The following is an 18,302-nucleotide window of genomic DNA, read 5'->3' on the forward strand; positions in this document are numbered from 1 at the left end:
CACTGTGACCCCCTTTTAGCATTATCACTTCCCTACACAGGTGTAAAGAGTAAATTTTACAGTTTTCATACCTTATTTTATATCATACGCCATGGTGCTTGTTCAAGTAAAAAGTTAATGGTCACAGTGCCACTTATCCCCTCCCACATCACCACCGTAGGCCCCGTCCCTCAACAGCCATTGGAGCTGGGGGACTAAAGGTATAGGCCCCAGCCCCTCCAGGTCGGCCCACACCAATGGCTATTGAGGGGACGGGGCCTATACGCATGACTGAGCAAACTGAGAAGACTGAGCAGACTGTCAATGCACCGGGAGCCAAAACCTATGGGCATCGGGAAAAGCAAAGACAGGATAGTATGGTTGCTTTTTTGTTTCTTCTATACCCTTAACCGGTTTCACAGCTCCCGGCATCATCATGAATAATGATGCTGAGAGCTTCGAAAATGTCTAAATATGTGCGCTACTGCACTGACACACTGTGTCAGTACAGTAGCATGAATATTTTAAAAGCACCCGGATGCTCGATCGAGCATTCTGCTTGACCAAGCACACTCACTCAACATTATTCCAGATATAAAATCTAATGTGTTTAGAAAGTTTGTAACTTTATATAAACTTTATGTAAACTTTTATGTAGATTAGTTATATAAGTAAATAAAATAAAAAAAAAAAAATTGAAAGGCGGCCATATCCTTTAATGTTATTAAATTTGAAATTTAATAGGATTTATGTTTTGCATTCACTTTTGTATTTTATTACTGTTTGTCGTTTTTTGTCTTTTTTTTTTTTTTTTGAGAGAAATATATTTTTCTGATATATTATTTATTTAGATTTGACAATTATTCAGCAAATATTCAACTCGGGTGAATTAATATTTTGGGAATTTGGCTTTTAGGAGTTTCAAAGCCCTTTCATTTGTTTTCATCCACCAAGCAGAGCCTGTGGGTATGCAGGAACATTTATAGGTAGGCCTGGGTGGACTGCGAAATTCTGACAGATATATATTCAAACAGTGTGAGACCGAGGCGCAGCCCTGTTCATTGACTACAGATCGTATCATCCGTGAGGTCTGAATAAACAAACAGAGTGGAAAGGTTCTCAGAAGTTCACTTTCAACCTTATAAATACATAATATTCCTCTATTTCATGCACATCATGGGGTCTTACAGATTTATTGAGAAGACTTGGCCCAAGGGAAGGGATGTCTTAGAACTGCTCACAAAGTACAACATTTATATATTTTTATATATGTATTTTGTTAGTAAAAAGTTAATTTACCTCAGACTGGAAATTTAGCTACAGTAAATGGATAATGCTGCACTTTCCACTTTAAAAGGCACTCCAGAGGGAAAAAATGTTTTCAAATCAACTGGTGTCAGAAAGTTATACTACAGATTGAAATTACTTTTTTTTTTGTTTTTGTTTTGTTTTATCTTAAGTCTTCCACTACTTATTAGCTGCTGTATGTCCTGCGGGAAGTTGTGTATTCTTTCCAGTTTGACCTCGTGCTCTCTAGTGCCACCCCTGTCCATGAATGGTTTTCTACGGGGATGTGCTGCTGCTCTGGACAGTTCCTGACATGGACACAGGTGGCAGCAGAGAGCACTGTGTTAGACTGGAAATAATAAACCACTTCCTGCAAGACATACAGCAGGTGACAAGTACTGGAAGGCTTGAGTTTTTTTTTTTTTTTTTTTTAAATCATTTACATATCTGTATAACTTTCTGACAGCAGTTGATTTAAAAAAACAATTTTATCTTTTCTTGTTTACTCTTTTAAAACATACCAGTCATTTCAGGTTATTTAGTATTAATTGACCTGTGTATTTTAAGAATTATTTCTGGTAGCCTGTGTATGAAATTTGCATCACTTTTCACTCTACAGCTCGTTTTAAGTTGTGCCTTAGCTAATGAGTATAGACTAGCTGCTAAGGTGTCTTCTATCTACCATGCACAAATAGAAGAGGGGATCCTGTTCCTCTATTTCTCCATAGCATACCATAAGAGCTAGAAGCAGCATGGAGGACAACAGAGAAATGTAATAAAGTCATGAGCAGTTTAAAGGGAATCTGTCAGCTCCTGATCCCTACCTAAGGTGCTGACAGTGTGCTGTAGCTGGCAGTCCCCCAGTGAGCATGGTGCCTTTTTGGTAATTTTCCGTGCAGCACATTATGTACAATCTTATGTATCCTATTGTACTAAAGAGTCATAGACCAGTTGTTCGTGCCACACTCTGGCATGCATCCTCCTCCCTCTTCATGAATAATCAATGCTGTCCGGCCTCCTGCTCGCTCAGCTGTCAGATTACAGATCAGTCCTCTATAGGCAGTTTATGTCTGAAAGAAACACTCCGGTATAATTGAATCTCTTCTCCCTAATGTGTTGGAGCTGTGGTCTAGGGGTAACTCACCTGTCTAGAGACCTGCCAGCAGTTAATTCTCTGGTTTGAATCCCCTGATGGAAATGCAATACTATTTTGGTCAGTATTTTGCAACCAAAACCAGGAGTGGATTGAGAACACAGAAAGGCTATGATCTCACACTGTGGAAATTGAGTGTCCATCATTTAATGGCAAATATTGGGCATTGTTTTAAAATAACAGTAATTATTTGCTATTAAATGACGGCCATCAACTCAATTTTAACAGTGTGTGAACATAGCCTTTCTGTGTTTGCAATCCACTTCCGGTTTTGGTTGCAAAATACTGAGCAAAAATACTGTGTGTGAACAAAGCCTTAAAAATGATACAATAATGAGAAAAAAAAAGACTATTTAATTTCCATCAGGGGATTTGAAAAGATGAAAGCCATGTTACAGTCTAGGGAGGTCAAGATTAGAAGAATAAAGGAGACCTTTGGCAGGAGTTTAAGCATTTTGGAAATGGGTATGATGTGTAACATGTAAAAATTATAAAAATAAACTACACAAAAATGTAAACAAAAATTGAAATAATAAAGTGTTTCTAACCAGTACAGTCCCTTTAATTTTTCCTATCAATCAGGACACATTATGCCACCAAAAGAATGATATAAAAAATCCTTAGAAAGGAAGTGCGAGAACCGATAAAACGTCCATTTTACCACCCATATAATCTACTGAAAAATATCACACAAAGAGATAATTCCATTATATCCTGTAAATGAATGACCAGGGTGTGTCTGGTGCAGACTGCACTCTTTTTTACCTATGCTGCAATTATAGTTTTTTATGTTTATTTTATAATTATTCTTTTGTACTGCATTATGAACCTTTTTGTTCCTTATTTATTAATTTATTTTTTTCCAGAGGTAATGTGGTTTCTCCCACTGGAAGCGACATGTGCAGTAATACCAGGCGGACATCCAAGAGCGTTTTTGATGAGCATGAAATAGAGTCAGCATATCTTCCCTCCCTGGAGAGACAATTCTTCATTTAGATTAAAATCAGAGTGTTCCTCTTTTCTTCTCTTAAAGTGTTCTCCTGTGAAGATCATAACATAAGCCTACTTAGATGATCCTAATCTTTGATCCAGCATGAGAAATCATTTTATTGTGGACATGGCGTGACACACCATAGGGCGCATACACCCACTGAACACTCACTAAACTTTTTGTAAAATGTTTAACACCTTTGAGCCTGAAATGTCTGTACACACTACTTTATGATGCACACTTTATAACATATATGTTCTATACATAATATAATTGTACTATGATATTATACATCCAAATATGCAGAAAGTATTATTTTTTAAACCTTAAAAAATATTCCTTGATCTATTAAGAAAACTTTATGGTCACTAGAAGGCGGAGTTGCTCGTCATCTATAGAAATAGCCTTTTCTGGGTCCAACCAATGTCTCCCATTACTCCAAAGCTGAACTGTATTCAAATCTGATAGAAGCAAGAAAAAGCATAAAAATAAGTATCAGTGATGGCAGGTGATATAAAGAATAGCAATTCACCAATAGGGGACAGGGGCAAGAATGGATGATGGCACAAACAAATAATGATAATGGAATTTGGGAATGAAGCAAGAATTGATGAACAGTGTCAGGAACCGATGACACCAGACACACAGAGACAGTGAGCCCTAAGCTCAGACCCGCCCACTGTCCTCTACCTACTTGCCCCCCTAGGCTAAACCCCAGGGCAGCAACTGGGCGGCAGTCCCTGTACTGGCTAGGTGGGAAACAAAGACAAGACAGACAGACAAAACACAATAAAGAATGGTCGACAGTCCGGGTCACAACAATCGGGCAGCAAAGTACAAAATCACAATCCAAAGGCAAGGTATATAAACAGGCAATATGGTCAGGGCAGGCAGCTAGCAGGGATGGTCAGAAATACAAAGCAGAAGAGTCAGAATAAACAGAGCGAGAGAAACAGAACCAGGCAGAGACAAGCTCAATATCCGGCAGTGAGAGGCAGGCTGGCAGACACTATATAGGAGACCAGAGGTCCAGTGCAGGAGCTGATAGGACCAGAGCCCTAATCTCCTCAGAACACCTGGGGCAAGAGCAACCTGACTGGCAGAGAGAACAGTCTATCAGACTAGCTAACCAGCATCAGAGTTAACTCCGGAGTGGCCAGGAGTATCTCAGGCAAAGCGGGTGTGGCTGAACAAACACAGAAGGAAATAGAGCAGTGTTCAGACAAGGTTCAGGACACTGCACAAACATACAAAAACACTGAATATCAGCGCCATCTCAGGCGCGCAGCACGAGCCAAGGGGCGCACGGAGTTCGGTACAGGCACATTCATGACAAACAGACAATGCAAAAAAAAAACAACAACACAATTATCCCTAGTCTTTCCCTAAATCTTTCCCTGGACTTTACCTAATCAGACACCATAGGCTTCACTGTCCCTGTAAGTATCCATATTTTAAATTAGATATACAAAGTTTCCCTAGCAGAACAGAAAGCAGGCACTAGGACTCAAAGTCAAATGCAAGATTGAGCTGAAAATTTGATTACAGGAACCAAATATCCTAAATTCAGTATCACAGCAGCAACTTCAAAACACAACAGCTAAACAAGAAAGAAGCAGGAACCAGCTAAAGATACTAGGAAAAAAATAGACAAAGGAAGTAGGGATGGTCCGAACAGAGTTCGGTTCGGGTTCGTACGAACCCGAACACTCGGCAATGATTCCCGCTGTCTGACCGCTCCGTGGAGAGGGTGGATACAGCGGAAGGACTGCCTGGAAAACTGGGACACAGCCATAGCCATAGGCTGTATCCCAGTTTTCCAGGCGGTCCACCCGCTGTATCCACCCGCTGCACGGAGCGGGCAGACAGCGGGAATCTGATGCCGAGGGTTCGGGTTCATACGAACCTGAACCTCGGCAGTTTTGGACCATCCCTACAAGGAAGGAAATAGAAAATACAAAGCATGCTGGCAACAAACACAGTGCAAATGCTATTATCTATACTGTACTCCAAAAGCCAGAGATCTTTAAAGAGAACCAATCACGGAAGATTTTTTTTTTTTTTTTATTCCTTAATTCTATTTAAATTACTTTTTTATTAATATTTGTAAATAGAATTAAGGAATTTTCTGTCCGCGTTTTTAATTTATTCATGTCTCTCTTCACTGTCACGCGCCGGCTCTTTTCAAAAGAGCCGGCGCGTGACAGGAAGCTCCCGGCATGCAGAGCGGCAGGAAGAGCTCCCATGAGCCTTTGCCCGCCGCTCTGTAAATACACAGCGATCTCGCGCTATACAGCGCGAGATCGCTGTGTATATCTGTCCTAATTAAACCTATTAGTTTTCTCATGAAGATACAGACTGCATTTACATACTTTACCTAATCCTATGTAGCAGTGTAGTAAGCCGGGCGCCATCTTGATGACTGGAACGCACAGCTGGAACGCAAATGACGTCATCAAGATGGCGCCCGGCATTACTGCACCGCTACATAGGAGTAGGTAAAGTATAAGATACAGACTGCAAAGGCAGTCTGTATCTCCATAAGGTCTACTTATAAAGATACAGACTGCCTTTGCAGTCTGTATCTTATACTTTACCTACTCCTTTGTAGCGGTGCAGTAATGCCGGGCGCCATCTTGATGACGTCATTTGCGTTCCAGCGGTGCGTTCCAGTCATCAAGATGGCGCCCGGCTCACTACACTGCTACATAGGATTAGGTAAAGTATAAGATACAGACTGCACAGGCAGTCTGTATCTTTATAAGTAGACCTTATGGAGATACAGACTGCCTTTGCAGTCTGTATCTTATACTTTACCTAATCCTGTATAGCGGTGCAGTATTCCCGGGCACCGCCATCTTCATGACGTCAGTTGCGTTCCACTGCTGGAACGCACCGCTGGAACGCAAGTGACGTCATCAAGATGGCGGCGCCCAGCAATACTTTTACTACTATACAGGATTGGGTACAGTATAAGATACAGACTGTAAATGCAGTCTGTATCTTCAGGAATAGACTTAGGGAGAGAGAAACTTTTATTATAGGGACAGTTAATTTTAGGTGATTGGGTCTCTTTAAATAAAGGCTGACCAATCAAGAACTCCATTTGTAAACTAGCACGGAATTGTGTCATGACCAGCTGATCCAGAGTAATCAGTCTGCTGTTAGGCAGTTACATAGCAACTGCCCCAAAATAATAGAAAACAGAATAACAGGATGGTCTCCTCTATTTATATCAGTGCTTTATTTTTGTATTTTAATATGCAACACTAAAAAGTGTGGCATATAAATCTAGATCTCTGTTTATACACCCAAATTAAGAAAAAGGAGCGGGTGCCCAGGACCTCCTTCATGAGTAGAAATATTTTTTTTATAAGAGCAATGTCCTTTCTGGTAGATTTAAGCTTTTTTATTTTACAAACAGCACCACCCCTGTCCGCAGGTTATGTGTGGCATTACAATTCAGCACCATTTACATTAATGGTGCTAAGCTGCAAAACCCACCCCATACCTGAAAAGAAAAGAAAAGAGTGGCGCTATTTCTGGAGGAAAGCGGTCATGTTTTTTTTTTTAAGTTCGGAAAAACTCTTTAACACTTCAAAGAGACTCTGCACCCACAATCTGACCCCTCCCCCAACCGCTTGTACCGTCATATATCTGGGGGTGACTGGGGCAGAGGGAAAGATGGGGGTGATTGGGGAAGGCTTGAAATAGAATGCAGGGGACTGTGGCTGGCTGGGGGGACTGGGACAGACTGAGGGCAGCTGAGGCAGGCTGGGGGGACTGGGGCAGGCTGGGGATGATTGGTACAGGATGGGGCAGCTAGGCTGACTGGTGCAGACTAAGAGTGACTGGGACAGGCTGGGGGTTACTTGGACAGACTGGGGCAGCAAGGCTGACTGGGCAGACTGGGGGTGACTGAGGCAGAGGAACAGCTGGGGGTGACTGGCAGACTAGGGCTGGGGGTGACTGAGGAAGAGCAGCTAGGGGGCAGGCTTGGGTTAGATTGGGGCAGGCGTGGGTTAGACTGTGGGGGAATGGGGTAGGCTTGAGGTGACTGGGACAGGCTGGTGGCAGCTGGGGGTGACTGGGACAAACTGGGGGCAGCTGAGGCAGGCTGGGGTGAATGGAACAGGCTGGGGGCAGCTTGGGGTGACTGTGGCAGGCTGGGGGCAGACTGGGGGTGACTGGGGAAGAGGGAGAGCTGGGTGGGCTGGGGCAGAGGGAGAGCTGGGGGGGCTGAAGCAAGCTGGGGCAGAGGGAGAGCTGGGAGGGGAACTGGAGCAGGCTGGGGAAGAGGAAGAGCTGGGGGGTAGGGGGAGAGAAAGAGCTGGGGGGAGAAGGAGAGGAAGAGCTTGGGGGGAGGGAGAGCTTGGGGGGAAGGAGAGCTTGGGGGGGAGAGAAAGAGCTTGGGGGGGGAGAGAAAGAGCTTGGGGGGGAGAGGAAGAGCTTGGGGGTTTAGAAAGAGCTTGGGGGTTGAGGAAGAGCTTGGGGGGAGAGGAAGAGCTCTCAGGGAAGGGGGTGGGGGAGGCCTCCGCCGGAAAAGGGAGTGCTGTTGATGCCATGGGTCCGGGTGGCCAGGCGCTGTCGGGCCCCACTGGGCACCCTCTAGCCTTCGGCACCCCGTGCGGTGACTTGGCCCACCCGGTCATAGAAACGGCCCTGTGAAGAGGGCGGGAAGAGGGACGGAGGGCAGTCCACAATCCTAGGGCATGAGTACTCCTGCAACATTTATTGGCTTTGCTGTTTTCTCTCTGAAAAATGTATTTGGATAAGTTCTTTACACTTATTAGGAAGAGGAATGTTTATACAAGGACAGATTGTTCTATCAAATGAGACTATTATGTCCTATTAAATCTCTGTGTCATGCTTGACCCCTTACAGAAGTACTGCCTTCTGAAACATTTATCACCTATCCAGTGAAGTTTATCTGCAGGTTATAAAGGACTAATTTTTACTAATAGAAGATGTTAAACTTCATGCTAGCAAACAGTCTGAGCCTTGGAAGTGGACATCTTTAAAGGGGACACTGGGACACTGAGGAGGAAGGTACATGTCTTACCTTCCTCCTAAGCTTAGTTCTCTTGCACTTAATAGTTGAATTGATGGTCTGCAGGACCATTAGGAGCATGGCCCTGCCCCATCACGCTAAGTCGACCAGCTTCTTTTAATAAATATCAATGGGACGGACGGGATGGATTGGCACAATGGGGCGGAGCAGGGCTCCAAATGGTGTCCTGGGCTGTCGATTCAACTACTAACTGCATGGGAATGGTGCAGAGGAGGAAGGTAACAGACATACCTCCCTCCTTTGTGCCCTGTGCGCATTAGATTAGATTTGTCTAACCTGCTGATAGTTCCCCTTTATGGATGTCAGATGTCAAAAATCTTTTTACATTGTGTAATAGCCCACCCATAGCTTCACATATTGTTCAAAGCAATTAATTATGTGTTTTGTGCCTTTTTGGCACTTTTTCTGCTGACTTAGCACCTCTGGATGCAAAAAAAATAGCTAAATGGAGTCCTCTAAATCTCGCTCCTTCCTCCTGGCCCCTACCTTCCGAGATGTGAATCATGTGTCCTCCGTTTATTCAAGGGGTTGGGTTAGCCATTATAACCCTGCTGACTGAAGAGACGAAGGACATGTGACTCACTGACATCACCTTCAATGGACCGTGTCACCAGTAAGCAGTAATACGAGTTGAGTGTTTTTGCGACTACATTCTCCGTCTTTGCAGTGTTCTGGGTTGTATTGTAAATGCATGAGAAACTTGATCAACATGGATTATCATTTCACTGGGCTTCTTTCTGTGCCTCTTATTGCTTTGCCCCTTCCCCTCTGTCCCCTTCTCTACTTCCACCCCCAACCACATAACAGGAGATGTTGTATGAGTAATGGCAAGAGGTGTTGCATAAGTAATGGAATAAGTAAAGGAGGTGTTGCAGGAGTATTGCCAGAAAGGTTTTGAAGGCTTTGAAGGTATATAATACTATATTTTACAATGATTTGGGGATTGGTCTGCTCTGTCAGGGCTGTTTACTTTCAATTGCAGCTAAGGGGGTGAATATATGAATAGACCAATCAGAAATAGGCACTGCATGATGGGAAATGTAGTCTCCCTGTCGGCGCCATCTTGGATATAGACCGGCTTTTAGAAAAACTTGTAACTCAGAAATGGTGGCAGCTAGAAAAATGAAAGATGGCTCAAAATACATAGGGAGACTTGGTGAGTAAGACCAGCTAGGTTTGGGAGCATTTTGTTTTTTATATTTTTAACGGAATACCCCTTTAAACATAGAAATGAGGATATTTTGAGTAGGGTTGTTGGTGAACTTAAATAGTATTGACTCTGCTAAATTACAGAATGCATTGTACTTTTATTGCTGTGTAGCCAGATGCTGTATACTGAAAAGATTGAGGTCTCACAATATACAAGAATCCTAATATTCTAGCACTTCACCTGACTCCTTAAATTTTTTTAGTTCTGTGATTTAAACAAAGCCATCTGGACACCCAAAAAAGTATTTTGTGCATTTATTTCATGTGTTAATTGTAGTTGAAACAGTTTTAAGGGAAAGTGAGGGTCCATTCCATATCCAAAAATCATCTCCAATTTTTTTTTTTTTTTTTTAATTTTTCAGAGAATGTAACTTTTGTGAATTAGTCCTTGGTCATGACTACTACTGTTCAGTAAATGTTTCTGTACTTGGTTATTAGTGGGTGGTGTGGCTGATATAAATTTCATTGTGCATTTGTATTTTTATGATTTTCTTTTTTAAATTATTTTTCTATCCCCGTTATGTGTGCACTTTCCAGCAACTCTCCAGCTGGATACTGGGATGGGCACTTATCTCACGGTAACATGTTTCTGTTTCCAGAGAGCAGCAGTCAGCAGCTAATTTATCAATGAAAGAACCACATGGCTGTCAGCAGTATCATTTATATATATATAACTTTTCCTAAGCTTTTTAGGACATAAGAAAGAAGAGCTAAAACCCATAAGCTGCAGAAGCTTTCTGAAGAGGCCTGAAATCAAACATTGCTTTAATCCCACATTTTATGGAGTTCAAGTCATTAGAAAAAGTGTAAAGGTCAGCAAAGAATAGAGACTCTGCTTCACAACTGTAAAAAAGTATATATATATACACTTACTGCCATTATCTCTATATTTAATTACAGTAAATACAATAAAATCCATTTAGGCAAAATGATTGCTAGAAGGTCAATCTCTATATTATGTATAGTATGATCCTATTCATATGTGGGAAATATACGTGTACATTGTGAGCAAACCTAAATATAGATTCTTTATTCAAAGGCAAATGTATGACTACTGCGGCATTAAAGCAGAATATACATGCCTCACACCAATATACATCAGCCATATCATCAAATCCTCACCTGATATGTAATCAATCCACCCAGGCCGTCTGGACTCTAAATGACCTATGAAAATGTCCTGTGGTAGTGGCAGAATATCCAGTATGCAGACCTACTGATCACCATTAGTTGCTGCACCAGGGTGTTTCAAGGTAGAAATGGCTGGGCACTGTATAAAGGTGTGCTTCAAAGTACACTATTATCATTGCTGACTAAGTTGATCAGGTGCCATAGGTACAGAGAATTCACTCTAGCTATCACAACTAGGGATGAGCGAACCGAACTGTTACGAACAAGATTTATTACTAACTTTGCAAAAGTTTGTTACGAATCTGGTTAAAACAACAACAACGGTGACGCAAAACTGTACTTTTTTCACAGAATAGACCAGGATACAAGGGATTATTACTCCTATAATCCCTTGTATCCTGGTTTTCTGTGAAAATCAAGATGTGTGACATCACCCCACAGCACCAGGAAGTGCCTGAGCGCGCAGGCAGGTTCTCATTGTGTTGCAGGACTTCAGAGAGAGAGGAACTCTGTATCAGATTGAGAGGAAAAAGAGATAGATAGATAGATAGATAGATAGATAGATAGATAGATAGATAGATAGACAGATAGCCAAACAACTAGATAGATACAGGGAAAGATAGAGAATGAATCGAAAGTGTTAGTGACCCATTCACATAAATTCACATTAATTTAAAGATCCGCTCTGCTACTGGGCCTAAGGGAAACACTGCTAGATCGTCATATATATGTAAACCTGCCCTTAATCTTGATCTGCACTCTATATAAAGAAATACACTGAATTTATGAATAGCTGAAGAAAAGCATCTTCCAATCTACCCTATATATATACCAAATCATCAAGAAAGTAAGGTATAGTGACTTTATATATAGTGACCCATATATGCCTATAGCCATATCATCCGAAATATTTATCTAATTCCATAGTCCCATGAGTCTCCATCTACTTGTCCTCAAGTCTAACATTTCGTGATCATTTCCTTAGCCAGTATGTACTGTACTTTACTGAAATAGATCTAGAAGATAAATATTAGGAGGATTAAACTAATTAAAAATGTTCTGTATCGTCGTTAAAGTTGTCGGAACAAACTTCGGCCACTGCGTTCCTAAATATACAGCATGTCTGAACCTCAGCTGTCACATTACTTACAGTCAGATGGAATAAGGAGACAAAATCATCTAAAGAAACTAGAAATACAACCAGTAACAAAGTGTTTTGGACATAAAGTGATAAGAACGAAGTGTCAGTTCAGATCTGGGTTAGTTTAATGTCACTCATGCTTGCAGGCAATTATCTAATATTAGCTGTAATACGCCACCGGCAAGTACACATTTATTGCTTTCAGTGTGAATATATCTAGCGTCAAACTTGCTGTAGAGAAATGCCAATTGCGAGTCATCGTGGTTTACATTCTATTTATATGGCTTTGGCTTAGAATAAATTCTTGTGACTTAAATGTTATAGAACTTTTCTTCAGAGGAGGATTTAACATTTGAGCAAATTGAGCAAGAGCTCTGGGGGGGACGGGGGGGGGGGGGGGTCATTCACCTAACTGTATCATGTATCTTTATGGTATCAGAGCTTGTTAGGTCTTCCAGGCATCATAGTAATAGTATTTTTGCCATAGATGGAAGGCCACAGGTTTTGCACCACTGTTTTACATGCTATCTACGCTAAAGATTCCATCATATACACTAGAGAAGAGTCTCCAATTTTGGCAAGACCAGCTGGCTATCCTATGTGAATGGGTAGTCTCCTTCAACAGATGATAGTAGAATGGGTGGGGGTGGGGGTGGGGGTCTTTTCTCACCCACTCACAGAACACATTACAGATGCTGTAGAAGGAAGTCACATGGGGAGAGGAAGTGTAGCCACACCTTAAGTGAGTTTTACTCTGGCTTTAGTAGAGGAAGGTTGCAAGCCAGAACGGTCCCTGTCGTTGCCAAGTAGGGCCCTGGCTTATGCCAGGTCCTCTGTGGAGTCTTGCTTTGGTCTCTGTAGAGAACGGATGCACATGAGACATCTTAGCACTTGTTTCTTGAAAGCAGCACTTCTATACACTATGCAGTGCTGAACGCACACTTAGGCCATGTTCACATGGCGTATCGTACCAGCCTTATCCTGAAGCAAGAGGAACTGATCCGGATAAAGCAAAGTTGCTAGAAGTCTATGTACTCTAGTTTGCATCAGAGAACTCTGACCACTCTGCTCATCCCAGGTATCAAGTTCTGGGGCTTGTATAACCTTCTAGGACGGGTCGCCCGACACTAGTGGGCAATAGTTGGTGCAAAGAAACAAAACATGGGCACAAGTATTCTCTCAACTCTCAAGTATTCTATATATTATCCTTCTAAAGTCCCGGCAGAGCACATTATAACATTAGGTTGGGACTCTCTCTACATCCTCCTCTCTGCTTCTCTGAACCTCTTCTACCTCTCAGCATGCAACTCAGTCTGCACCACTGTACCTCTCTTTAAGCTCTCAGCACAGGTCGTGTCATTAAAGATTAAAGTATATTATCAAGTCAAGATCCTACTGTATATCACTGTATAAAGCCTTCCCGCAGTAAAGAAGAGTTTATTTATTTTAACTGGACTCAGTGGTTATTCGCAAAGCACCTACACAGCCATTGCACATTCCTTGGGTCATCTCCCCTTTCTGTGGGTGGCGGTACGAATAGTCCGGGTGGGTCATAACTTCACTCCTGACCACCGTGATAAGCGCCCAAGGGACGCTCAAACAACCTGGCAGATACCGACCACAGTGGACAGGGTATAACCAGCCTACCAAAATTAAAAGCAGTGCTCCCATACCTGTGTGCCTAGCCGGCACTGGAGTCACGACAACCTAACATTTGGCTGAGCTATTCCCCGTCCAACCACTACTGTAGTGGAATCACACTTCACCATCTGGCAAGTGACCGGTCACGCCACCACAACAGTGGCATACCACAACACCAAGATGAGCATCAGCTAGGATTCACGGGGCTCTATAGCAAAAAATTTGAAGGGGCCCTCCTCCCCTACGCACAACACAAAGCACTGCGCATATATATATATATATATATATATATATATATATATATATATATATATACACATATATAGTACGTAGGTTCTCAAGGAGTAGGTCCTATTTGTCTAACGTCTGTGGAAGGCGAATTGATTGCAGAGATATTTAACGTTTAAAATATATTTTTTTATTTAAACGTTAAATACGTCTCTGCAATCAATTCGCCTTCCACAGACGTTAGACATATAGGACCTACTCCTTGAGAGCCTACGTACTATTTACACATTGCATTTCTCCGGAGCATCAGAATAGTAGTGCACTAGGAGTATACACTCCTCAATACTTCCCAATATCCAGAGTAGGGTGTAGCAAACATACATTATATATATATATATATATATATACACACACACTACCGTTCAAAAGTTTGGGGTCACATTAAAATGTCCTTATTTTTGAAGAAAAAGCACTGTACTTTTCAATGAAGATAACTTTAAACTAGTCCTAACTTTAAACAAATACACTCTATACATTGCTAATGTGGTAAATAACTATTTTAGCTGCAAATGTCTGGTTTTTGGTGCAATATCTACATAGGTGTATAGAGGCCCATTTCCAGCAACTATCACTCCAGTGTTCTAATGGTACAATGTGTTTGCTCATTGGCTCAGAAGGCTAATTGATGATTAGAAAACCCTTGTGGAATCATAGTCACACATCTGAAAACAGTCTAGCTCGTTACAGAAGCCACAAAACTGACCTTCCTTTAAGCAGATTGTGTTTCTGGAGCATCACATTTGTGGGGTCAATTAAACGCTCAAAATGGCCAGAAAAAGAGAACTTTCATCTGAAACTCCACAGTCTATTCTTGTTCTTAGAAATAAAGGCTATTCCATGCGAGAAATTGCTAAGAAATTGAAGATTTCCTACAACGGTGTGTACTACTCCCTTCAGAGGACAGCACAAACAGGCTCTAACCAGAGTAGAAAAAGAAGTTGGAGGCCGCATTGCACAACTAAGCAAGAAGATAAGCACATTAGAGTCTCTAGTTTGAGAAACAGACGCCTCACAGGTCTCCAACTGCATCTTCATTAAATAGTACCCGCAAAACACCAGTGTCAACATCTACAGTGAAGAGGTGGCTGCAGGATTTTGGGCTTCAGGGCAGAGTGGAAAAAAAAAAAGCCATATCTGAGACTGGCCAATAAAAAAAAAAGATTAAGATGGGCAAAAGAACACAGACATTGGACAGAGGAAGACTGGAAAAAAGTGTTGTGGATGGAGGAATCCAAGTTTGAGGTGTTTGGAAGAAGAACGTTTGTGAGACGCAGAACAAATGAAAAGATGCTGGAAGAATTCCTGACGCCATCTGTTAAGCATGGTGGAGGTAATGTGATGGTCTGGGGTTGCTTTGGTGCTGGTAAGGTGGGAGATGTGTACAGGGTAAAAGGGATTGTGAATAAGGAAGGCTATCACTCAATTTTGCAACGCCATGCCATACCCAGTGGACAGCGCTTGATTGGAGCCAATTTCATCCTTCAACAGGACAATGACCCTAAACACACCTCCAAATTGTGCAAGAACTATTTACAGCAGAAGCAGCAGCTGGTATTCTATCATAGGTAATGGAGTGGCCAGCGCAGTCACCAGATCTGAACCCCTTTGAGCTGTTGTGGGAGCAGCTTGACCGTATGGTACGCCAGAAGTGCCCATCCAACCAATCCAACTTGTGGGAGCTGCTTCTAGAAGCGTGGGGTGCAATTTCTCCAGCTTACCTCAACAGATTAATAGCTAGAATACCAAAGGTGTGCAATGCTGGAATTGCTGCAAAAGGAGGATTGTTTGACGAAAGCAAAGTGTGATGTAAGAACAATGTTATTTCAAATACAAATCATTATTTCTAACCTTGTTAATGTCTTGACTCTATTTTCTATTCATTTCACAACGTATGGTGGTGAATAAGTGTGACTTTTCATGGAAAACACAAAATTGTTTGGGTGACCCCAAACTTTTGAACGTTAGTATATATGTGTGTGTGTGTGTGTGTGTGTGTGTGTGCAGAATCCTGGCAGAGAGCCAATGGATGCTTGCTATGATAGTCCAATGTTTTTACCTATAAGGACCCTTTAGGAGCCCTTATGGTTAAATACATAGGTGCAGGAGCAGACTACCTTCTGCTTAACCCCTTATGTACTGGAGTGTGTAAGTGACCCAAAGCTCAGAAGACAATGAGATATCTGCTTTACTTCTCCTGCACTGATAACCTCTAACCTCTGCAGGAGCTCAGCACATATTCTTTTCCTACTTTATTGAGCAGCTGGAGAACAGAGGTTATCAGTGCAGTGAAGCAGAGATCTCTTTGTCTTCTGCTTCACATTGGGTCACTTACACACTGCAGTACATAAGGGGTTAAAGGGGTAGTGTGGCGCTCAGAAATTATTCACAGAATAACACACATTACAAAGTTATACAACTTTGTAATGTATGTTATGTCTGTGAATCGCCCCGCTCCCCGTGTCCCCCCACCCCCACCCGTGTACCCGGAAGTGTGGTGCATTATACATTACCTGATCCGTGTCGAGGGCTGTCTGTCATCTTGTGCCAAACGTCATCTTCGGACGGACGGCCGAGTCGCTGCCGCCCGTCCCCCCTCCGCCGCGTCACAACTGTGCTCAGCCGCACTTGGCTGAGCACAGTTATGCTCAGCCAATCGCGGCTGAGCATCGGATGATGCTGCAGAGGGCGGACGGCATTCGGAACAGTCGGAGCTGTTCGCCGTCCGCCCGAAGAAGACGTCGCTGAATGAAGATAGAAGACTGGTGTCGGCACATGACAGGTATGTATAGCGCACCACACTTCCGGGTACACGGGTGGGGGTGGTGGGACACGGGGAAGGGGGAGATTCACAGACATAATATACATTACAAAGTTGTATAACTTTGTAATGTGTGTTATTCTGTGAATAATTTCTGAGCGCCGCACTACCCCTTTAAGCACGGGCCCCATAGCAACTGCCCACCCTGCCTCTATGGTAGCTTAGCCACTGGTAGGCATGCATATGTAGGGGGGGGGGGGGGCAGGAGAATGTAGCTGCCAGTCAATCAAATATTTGGCAAAACTCTATCTTATCCATATGGACAGTTTTACTTTTCTTTTTAGGATTTAATTGCATTTTCATTCAGGTGAACACACACATTCAGCTGAACAAACACATTCAGGTGAACACAGGGCCGGCTCCAGGTTTTTGTGGGCCCTTGGGCGACAGAGCCTCAGCGGGCCCCTCATTTACACACTATGCACAGTAACATGAGACACCACTAACATGTACAAACATACACTATTGACTTAGACACTGACTGACTGACACATTCAGACACTGACACAGAGATACAGCTCAGTCTTCTCCCTCTTCCTCTCTGTCGGGTGCTCTCCACACTGTAAGGTTGAGGACCTGTAGGTCATGTGATCAGGTCCTTATCCCTTTTTCTCTCTGTGCAGGTCCTGATCCGTCTCCTGTGTCTTCTGATGTTCAGTTCTCACCCTGCACTACAGTGAGCAGGCCGAACATAAAAAAAATGGGCCCCTTTCCCTCTCTGGGCCCCTAGAGATGCTGTGGGTCCCGGTACTTGCCCAGGTAAGCCTTGTGCTGACGCCGGCCTTGGGTGAACATACTTCAGGTGAGCTCCAGATTTCCTACACATGTACAGGAAATCTGAAGGAAGAGCAGATGACTGAACAAGAGTTTGACTGACAAGAGTTTTTGCACCCATTGTGGTTACTATTTTTAAGTACAGTAGTTTGCTCAATGCGATGGAAGGCAACCATGACAATGGAGTACTTAAGCCAAATAGGTTAAAAGACATTCATTTCTGCTTCAATGGCACCTGAACTGAAAACCCACTGCTGCAAATGCTGCTTTCATTTGTATAACACATACAATCACCTAATTTCTCTTCTGTTTGCTCATTAATATTCTTTAAGGGTGTGTTACCACGTACAGGATCCGCAGCAGATTTGATGGTGCAGATTTGATGCGGTGTTCAGTTATTTAGATGAAATCTGCTGCGGATCCGCAGCAGAAAATCCGCAGAGGTTCCCGTGCATGTGAACGTACCCTAAAGGCATGCTTGCATGATGACCATAAATGGGGCAGATAGAGTAAATAGACCTAGAATGTCTAGTTGGTGCTGAAGCATCCACCAAAGGGTCCATGGTGCTCCATTAAGTGAAGCGGCCACCACAGTTAGCGTTCCAATGATTTGCAACCTATGGCTATGCTCACACTGCGTATGAGTCCAGCCGTAGTGCGAACCGCGAATATACGCACGTAGTTTTGAGGTTGATGCGTTCACTTGAAAGTATGCGATATACGCCGGCACAATGCACACTACGTATGAGCTTACTGCCGGATCGTATACGGGCCGTGAAAAATGAACAAGACCATTGTTTAAAGACGGAAATGTTCCAA

This window comes from Dendropsophus ebraccatus, chromosome 11, assembly GCF_027789765.1.
Source record: "Dendropsophus ebraccatus isolate aDenEbr1 chromosome 11, aDenEbr1.pat, whole genome shotgun sequence".
Taxonomy (NCBI): domain Eukaryota; kingdom Metazoa; phylum Chordata; class Amphibia; order Anura; family Hylidae; genus Dendropsophus; species Dendropsophus ebraccatus.